The sequence below is a fragment of the Pan paniscus genome, chromosome 1 (genome assembly GCF_029289425.2).
Source record: "Pan paniscus chromosome 1, NHGRI_mPanPan1-v2.0_pri, whole genome shotgun sequence".
NCBI lineage: Eukaryota > Metazoa > Chordata > Mammalia > Primates > Hominidae > Pan > Pan paniscus.
Genome location: NC_073249.2, coordinates 7,116,961 through 7,125,927, shown reverse-complemented (window position 1 = coordinate 7,125,927; position 8,967 = coordinate 7,116,961). Strand labels below are relative to the sequence as shown.

At 45.1% G+C, this 8,967-nt stretch overlaps 1 non-coding gene across 1 annotated transcript; it reads right to left on the bottom strand.

Moving 5' to 3' along the window:
• Window positions 1–3,936: 3,936 nt before the first annotated feature.
• On the bottom strand, window positions 3,937–4,042 carry LOC112438314 (U6 spliceosomal RNA). The gene has a single exon (XR_003026768.2). It is a non-coding gene; the product is annotated as a U6 spliceosomal RNA (small nuclear RNA).
• Between the last annotated feature and the right edge of the window lie 4,925 nt (window positions 4,043–8,967).

Here is an 8,967-nt window from a genome sequence, read left to right as displayed (position 1 = left end):
CCACTAGATGTCACACCACACTTGATGGTCAACAGAAAATGCCTGGCCTATGCTATTCCAAATTTCACCTCGATTTTAGTATGAAAGCAAATCTTGTGTTACTGTATTCATTAATCTCAACCATTTGAAACAAAGTATCAACCAGACTTTTCTTGGTGTTAGTGTCAACTTTTAATTACTCATTTTTATGGGAGGAGACAATGTCTGGGGATAATGTGCAAATAATTTGTAGTTGACTTAGGAATTTATCATGTGACATTTTTCCAGTCTGTTTGCCTTTTTAATTGTCTATGGTTAATATTAATTTGCATTCTGAGAACTGTGTGAGATAAATTAGGTGTAGTGAGGTAGGGATTAATCTGAAATTAATGATTTTATTAAGCAAAATTTTGCTGATGCCATCCTCGAAATTAAGTCCTTCAGTGGATTCCCATTGCTTTTGTTTTTAAATTAAAATAATTTTTTTTTGAGATAAGGTCTTGCTATGTTGCCCAGACTGATCTCGAATTCCTGGGCTCTCCTGCCTCACTCTCCTGAGTAGCTGGGATTACAGGTGTGTGTCACCATGCCCAGCTTCTGTTGCTTTTAGAAGCGTTGGCCAGGTGTGCTAGCTCATTCCTGTAATCACGGCACTGTGGGAGGCTGAGGCAGGAGGATCACTTGAGGCCAGGATTTCAAGACCAGCCTGGGCAACACAACAAGACTCCGTCTCTAGAAAAAAAAAAAAAAAAAGGAGGACCAATATACTGAATGTGGCCTACCTGGCCCTGCCTGCTTGGAAACCTACAGAGCTCACCCACCTCTCTCCTAGGACATGCCGCCTCCAGCTGTGCCAACCTTTTTTTTTTTTTTTTTTGAGACGGAGTCTCGCTGTTGCCCAGGCTGGAGTGCAGTGGCGCAGTCCCGGCTCACTGCAAGCTCTGCCTCCCGGGTTCACGCCATTCTCCTGCCTCAGCCTCCCGAGTAGCTGGGACTACAGGTGCCAGCCACGGCGGTGCCTGGCTAATTTTTTGTATTTTTAGTAGAGACGGGGTTTCACCGTGTTAGCCAGGATGGTCTTGATCTCCTGATCTCGTGATCTGCCCACCTCGGCCTCCCAAAGTGCTGGGATTACAGGTGTGAGCCACCGTGCCCGGCCAAGCTGTGCCAACCTTACCTGCGAAATGTGTCAGACGCTTCCCTCCTATTCCATCAGATTTCAGTTCAAGAGTCACTGCCTGATGGCAGATTTCCACGACCTCCCACTGTGCTATTGTCCTATGGCTGCTGTAACAAATCACCCCAAATTAGCAGCTTGAGACAACACACATTCTCTTACAGTTCTGGAGATCAGAAGTCTCAATGAGCCCCACCAGGCGAAAATCAAGGTGTCAGTGGGGCTATGCCCCTTCGGGAGGCTCTAGGGGAAAGTCTGTTTTCTTTTCTTTTTTTTTTGAGACAGAGTCTCACTCTGTCGCCCAGGCTGGAGGGCAGTGGCATGATCTTGGCTCACTGCAACCTCTGCGTCCTAGGTTCAAGTGATTCTCCTGCCTCAGCCTCCTGAGTAGCTGGGATTACAGGTGCGTACCACCACACACAGCTAATTTTTGTATTTTTAATAGAGACGGGGTTTCACCATTTTGGTCAGGCTGGTCTCGAACTCCTGACCTTGTGATCTGCCCACCTTGGCCTCCCAAAGTGCTGGGATTACAGGCATGAGCCACCACGCCCAGCTGGAAAGTCTGTTTTCTTGTCATCTCCAGTTTCCAGAGGCTGTCTGCATTCCTTGGCTTGTGGCCTCTTTTCATCTTCAAGACCAGCAATCATATCACTCCAGCCTCTGACTTCTGCTTCTGTGGCCTCATTCCCTTCCCTGACTCTCGTGATTCTTCGTCATTTAAGAATCCTTGTGATTACATTAGGCATAGCCAGATAATCCAGGATCATTTCCCTATTTTAAGGTCAGCAGATTAGCATTCCTCTATTTTGTTTTATTTATTCACTCATTGATTTATTTATTTATTGAGACAGAGGCTCACTCTGTCACGCAGGCTGGAGTGCAGTGGCGTGATCTTGGCCCACTGCAACCTCCACCTCCCAGGTTCAAGCGATTCTCCTGCCTCAGCCTCCCGAGTAGCTGGGACTACAGGCACCTGCCACCATGCCTGGCTAATTTTTGTACTTTTAGTAGAGACGGGGTTTTACCTTATTGACCAGGCTGGTCTGGAACTCCTGACCTTATGATCCACCTGCCTCAGCCTCCCAAAGTGCTGGGATTACAGGCATGAGCCACCGCACCCAGCCTATTTTAATTTTTAGAGATGGGGTCTCACTATGTTGCCCAGGCTGGTCTCGAACTCCTGGGCTCCAGTGATCCTCCTGCCTCAGCCTTCCAAATTCTGGGATTACAAGCATGAGCTACCATGCCTGGCCAGATTAGCATTCCTAATTCCATCTAGGACCCCAGTTCCCCCTTGCCACATAATGTAACATATTGACAAGTTTTGGAGATTAGGATGTGAACATCTTTGGGGGCCATTATTCTGCCTACCATAGCTACCTAAGTTAAACACAAAAGATTTTAAGTTCTTATAACCACTTGTTACAGTTAATTTCATTTCTTGCTCTTCACTGTATCTCCATTCTCCAGCACTTTGCTCAAATAAATGTCAAATACAGGGTTACCAGTGGAAGATACATGGTGATTGTGATAGTGATTTCTTTTTTTTGCCATTTTATTTTTGGTATATCGTCTGTTTTTATATTTTTTTTGTTTTTTCTGTTTTTTTTTTTTTGAGACGGAGTTTCCCTCTTGTTGCCCAGGCTGGAGTGCAATGGTGTGATCTTGGCTCACTACAACCTCCGCCCCCCCAGGTTCAAGTGATTCTCCTGCCTCAGCCTCCCAAGCAGCTGGGATTACAGGTGTGCTCCACCACGCCTGGCTAATTTTTGTATTTTTAGTAGAGACGGGGTTTCTCCATATTGGCCAGGCTGGTCTCGAACTCCTGACCTCAGGTGATCCATCCACCACGGCCTCCCAAAGTGCTGGGATTGCAGGCATGAGCCACTGCGCTCAGCCACATTTCTTTTTAATTTTTAGGTTTGGGGGTACATGTGAAGGTTTGTTATATGGGTAAACAAGTGTCATGGAGGTTGTTCTACAGACTCTTTCATCATCCAGGGATTAAGCCCAGTACCCAATAGTCATCTTTTCTGCTCCTCTCTCTCCTCCCACTCTCCACCCTCAAGTAGACCCCCATGTCTATTGTTTCCTTCTTTGTGTTTGTTCACAAGTTCTTATCATTTAGTCTCCACTTATAAGCGAGAACATGCAGTATTTGGTTTTCTGTTTCTTCGCTAGTTTGCTGAGGATAATAGCCACCAGCTCCATCCACATTTCCACAAAAGACATGATCTCATTCTTTTCAATGGCTGCCTAGTATTCCATGGTGTATCTGTACCACATTTTTCTTTTCTTTTTTTTTTTTTGAGACGGAGTTTCACCCTTGGTGCCCAGGCTGGAGTGCAATGGCATGATCTCGGCTCACAGCAATCTCCACTTCCCGGGTTCAAGCGATTCTTCTGCCTCAGCCTCCCGAGTAGCTGGGATTACAGGTATGTTCCACCACGCCTGGCTAATTTTGTATTTTTTAGTAGAGACAGGGTTTCTCCATGTTGGTCAGGCTGGTCTCGAACTCTTGACCTCAGGTAATCTGCCCGCCTCGGCCTCCTAAAGTGCTGGAATTACAGGCGTGAGCCACCGTACCCAGCCACCACATTTTCTTTATCCTTCTGCCATTGATGGACATTTACGTTGATGCCATGTCTTTGCTGCTGTGAACAGTGCTGCAGTGAACATTTGCATGCATGTGTCTTTATGGTACAATGACTTATATTCTTCTGGGTATATGCCCAGTAATGGGATTGCTGGGTCGATGGTAGTTCTGCTTTTAGCTCTCTGAGGAATAACGCTTCATGAATTTGCATGTCATCCTTGTGTGGGGCCATACTAATCTTCTCTGTATCGTTCCAATTTTAGTATATGTGCTGCCAAAGAGAGCACGTGATAGCATTTTCTTTTCCTTTTTTTGAGACAGGGTCTTGCTCTATTGCCCAGGCTGGAGTGCAGTGGTGCAATCAGAGCTCACTGCAACCTTAAACTTTTGGGCTCAAGCAATCTTCTGCCTCAGGTTCGAGAGTAGCAGGGACTATAGACACTGACCACCACGCTCAGCTAATTTAAAAAAAAATTTTTCTTTTTGTAGAGACAGGGTCTCGCTATGTTGACTAGCTGGTCTTGAACTCCTGGCCCCAAGCGATCCTCTCACCTTGGCCTCCCAAAGTGTTGGATTACAGGTGTGAGCCACTGCGCCTGACTATAATAAAAAATAAAATAGTAAATAAATGCAGTTTATTTCCTTTAACTCCCTTCTCCCTTACTTCTCAGTTGAGTGGACTTCCCAAAGCCCCTTAAAGTCTTGGGGAGCCCTGCCTTTGCAGTTCTCTGGCAGGCCGCCTTGCTGCCTCCTCCGGTGTCACACGCAGAAGTCAGATAAGCCTGACTATCAACACTGCCTCCTCCATCTCTTATCTGCATAACCGTGAGCAGTAACTTCACCTTTGTCAGTGCCCATTTTCTTTTTCTTTTTTCTTTTCTTTTCTTTTTTTTTTGAGATGGAGTCTGACTCTGTCGCCCAGGCTGGAGTGCAGTGGCACGATCTCAGCTGACTGCAACCTCTGCCTCCTGGGTTCAAGTGATTCTCCTGCCTCAGCCTCCCAAGTAGTTGGGACCACAGGCATGTGCCACCACACCCGGCTAACTTTTTGTATTTTTTACTAGAGATGGGGTTTCACCGTGTTAGCCAGGATGGTCTTGATCTCCTGATCTTGTGATCCACCTGCCTGGGCCTCCCAAAGTGTTGGGATTACAGGCGTGAGCCACTGCACCCGGCTGGTCAGTCTCCATTTTTTCATCCACAGTGTGGGAAAAATAATAACTTGAGATTGTTATGAGGACCAAATGAGCTATTACCAATGTGTAAATTGCACAACATCAGACCAGGCAGGTAACAAAGATTCATGTGCATTAATCGGTGTAATGTCCTTTCCCTGGACAGTATATTTTATTTATTTATTCTTTTAGATGAAGTCTCGCTCTTGTTGCCCAGGCTGGAGGGCAATGGCGCTATCTCAGCTCACCACAACCTCCGCCTCCCGGGTTCAAGTGATTCTCCTGCCTCAGCCTCCCAAGTAGCTATGATTACAGGCATGTGCCACCATGCCCGGCTAATTTTGTATTTCTTTTAGCAGAGATGGGGTTTCTCCATGTTGGCCAGGCTGGTCTCGAACTCCCAACCTCAGGTGATCTGCCTGCCTTGGCCTCCCACAGTGCTAGGATTACCGTGCCCAGCCTATTATTCATCTTTTTATTCTCAGGCTCTAGAACAATAACTTGTGGATAGGCTCTTGAAGGGCTGATTGGATTAAAGAAGTCTCCAAGATTAGCGTTGGGAGTATCCAGGAATTTGAGAGTTAACTGTGAAAATGAGAAGGAAGTTAACAGCAGCTCCATGCATAAGGCTCTGGGACCCCAAATAAATGGGTAACAGCGTGTCACAAGGCACTGTGAGGGGTTGGCTGCCCTTGGATGAGTGTGCATCACCTGTGTTGCCTCCAAAACACCCACACAATCTCTATTGATAGCTTAAGTTTCTCTGACTGTGTCCGTTTATTAAGGTTAGTGTTGTGGATGCTGTCAACTCCCGAAGCCTGGGCTCTCAGAGCCCATTAAGGGGAGACGCACAGGGCGCCTTTCATTTCAGACTACAGAAAGCACTTTTCCATTGTGGGGGCCATGCAGGGTCACTACTGTGGTGGCTTTTGCCCCAGAGCACAGTCCCTTTCTCTCTGGCCCAGACATCCCCTAGGGAACACAGCATTTTCTACAGTGAACTAGTAGATCAAAGCGCACACATTTCCTTCTCCCACTGTGAAGCGCGGGAACTCGCCAGTGTTGCATCAGACCTTCTGCCTAAGTGGTTTGAGTTCCTGCAGAACACTGCTGATTACTTTAATGGAGAAGACTAGACCAATGTCACATATCACTTAATGACGATTAAAGAATTTTTCATGTCATTTTTGCAAAGACTTAAAAATAGATCCTGCGACTTTCTTCTTCACAAAAGCAATATACGTCTATCATAAAAAACCTTTTAGAAATAATGTCCAGGTGGGCGCGGTGGCTCATGCCTGTAATCCCAGCACTTTGTGGGGGCCGAGGTGGGCAGATCATGAGGTCGGGAGTTGAAGACCAGCCTGACCAACATGGTGAAACCCATCTCTACTAAAAATACAAAAATTAGCCAGGTGTGGCGGCAGGCGCCTGTAGTCCCAGCTACTTGGGAGGCTGAGGCAGGACAATCGCTTGAACCCGGGCGGTGGAGGTTGCACTGAGCTGAGATTGCCCCACTGCACTCCAGCCTGGGTGACAGAGCGAGACTCCATCTCAAAAAAAAAAAAAAAAGAAAAGAAATAATATCCAAACTACTATCTAGAAATAACCAGCATTAGAGTTTTTTGTGTGTAATCTTTTGCCTCTGCACAAAGATGTTTATTTTAATGTAACAAAACTAAGATCACAAGGCATATATTACATTTAATTTCCTTTTAGTTTCTGATAAACAGTATGCTATGAATATTTTTCTTTTTTTAAATTCTATTTATTTTTTATTTTTATTTTTTTGAGACAAAGTCTTGCTCTGTCACCCTGGCTGGAGTGCAGAGGCAGGAGCAGGGATCACTGCAGCCTTGACCTCCTGGACTCAGGCAATCCTCTTACCTCAGCCTCTCTAAGTAGTTGGGACTACTTGGCCCATGCCACCCTGCCTAGCTAATTTTTTGTAGAGACAACGTTTCAAACTCCTGGGCTCAAGCAATCCTCCCGCCTCAGCCTCCCAAAGTGTTGGGATTACAGGCGTGAGCCACCCCGCCTGACTGATTTTTCTATGTTGATAATATTTTTAAAAACAGTATCTATTATACAGGTGGCCTAGAGATTCCACAGTTTATTTAATCATCACTCTATGATCAGAGTGGCTTTTTTAGTCTCTTGATTAAAAACAACACCGTGATCAACATTTTGATAAATTTTTACTAGCAATCCAAATAATTTCCATCAGCTAAATTCGTGGAACTGAATCATTAGATCAAAAGGAACTTGCATGTTAAACCCATTGATACAGCAGCTGCCCAGAAAGGTTGCCCCAACATAAACTTCTGCGATGTTTCTCCTGCAGCCTTACCAATACTGATTTTACTTGTATGTTAAAAGTTTCTGAGTTGGAAGGGATTGTCTATCATAAACCCTTCATGTTGGTGTGTACATCTGGCCCCAGTGAGGGGAAGGGGACAGGAACTAACATTTATTGAACTTGATGCCCTGTGTAGGCGCTGTCATAAACATCATCTCATTTACCTTTATAGATACATGTTTTCGTTGTTGTTGTTTTTGTCGACACGGGCTCTCACCATGTTGCCCATGCTGGTCTTGAACTGCTAGGCTCAAGTGTTCATCCCGCCTTGGCTTCTCAAAGTGCTGAGATTACAGACGTGAGCGACTTTGCCTAGCCCATCATCTCATTTAATCTTCACATCACCACCGGGAGGAAAGTTATGACTTCTGTCTTATAAACAAATAAACCAAAGCTCATAGAAAATAAGGGGCATGCCCAAGTCTGCATGTCTCAACAGTGTGAAAGCCAGTATTGAATTTTGTTCACCTGAAGGGCCACTCAATATCATGCTATTAACCACAGTGGTTCTCTGTATTTTAGGCTATTGCAGCAACAGTATAACAGGTCCTTTCAGATCTATAAAAAAGATCCAGTGGCCTGTCTGAGGGTCTCAATAGGTAGGATTGGTAAAACATTTTTTACAAATAGCAAGATCCGCAAGATTGCCATAAATTGCATTTCTTGACTGGGCGTGGTGGTGCACACCTATAATCCTAGCTACTCAGGAGACTGAAGGAGGAGAATCACTTGAAACCGGAAAGCAGAGGTTGCAGTGAGCCAAAATGGAACCACTGCATTCTAGCCTGCGTGACAGACCAAGACTGTCTCAAATAATAAATAAATAAATAAATTGCATTTTTAGAGTAAGATTTTATTTTTAATTCTCCCAAGCTTGAGAGTATCATCTCACTGTCAGCTTCAGAAATGGGTCTTATGGCCATTTATTTATTTATATTTTTAAAATATAAAATAGAGATGGGGTCTTGCTACATTGACCAGGCCAGTCTCGAACTCCTGGCCTCAAGTGACCTTCGCATCTCAGCCTCCCAATGTGGTAGGATTACAGGCATGAGCCACCATGCCCGGACTGGCTGTTTACTTACACTTGGCCAAGTTTTCTAAAATATACTAACACAAAAACATATTACAGAAAAATATAAAGCTTTTGGAGCAGTTAGCTTATGGATTACTGCCTATCAGGAGACCTCTGAGCTCACTGTCCAGTATTAACATGATCCCTCTATATTTTCTGGTTTTTTTGTTTTGGTTTGTTTGTTTGTTTGTTTGTTTGAGGCAGAGTTTTGCTCTTGTCGCCCAGGAGTACAGTGGCGCGATCTTGGCTCACTGTAACCTCCTCCCACCAGGTTCAAGTGATTCTCCTGCCTTAGCCTCCCGAGTAGCTGGGATTACAGGTGCCCACCACCATGTCCAGCTAATTTTTTGTATTTTTATTAGAGACAGGGTTTCACCATGTTGGCCAGGCTGGTCTCAAACTCCTGATCTCAGGTGATCCACCCACCTCGGCCTCCCAAAGTGCTGAGATTACAGGCTTGAGCCACTGGGCCCGGCTGAATAATTTCTTTTTTTAATTTAATAAATAGAGATGGGGTCTCACTTTGTTGCTCAGGCTAGTCTTGAATTCCTGGGCTTAAGCGATACTCCTGCCTCAGCCTTCAAAAGTGCTCCCAAAGTGCTG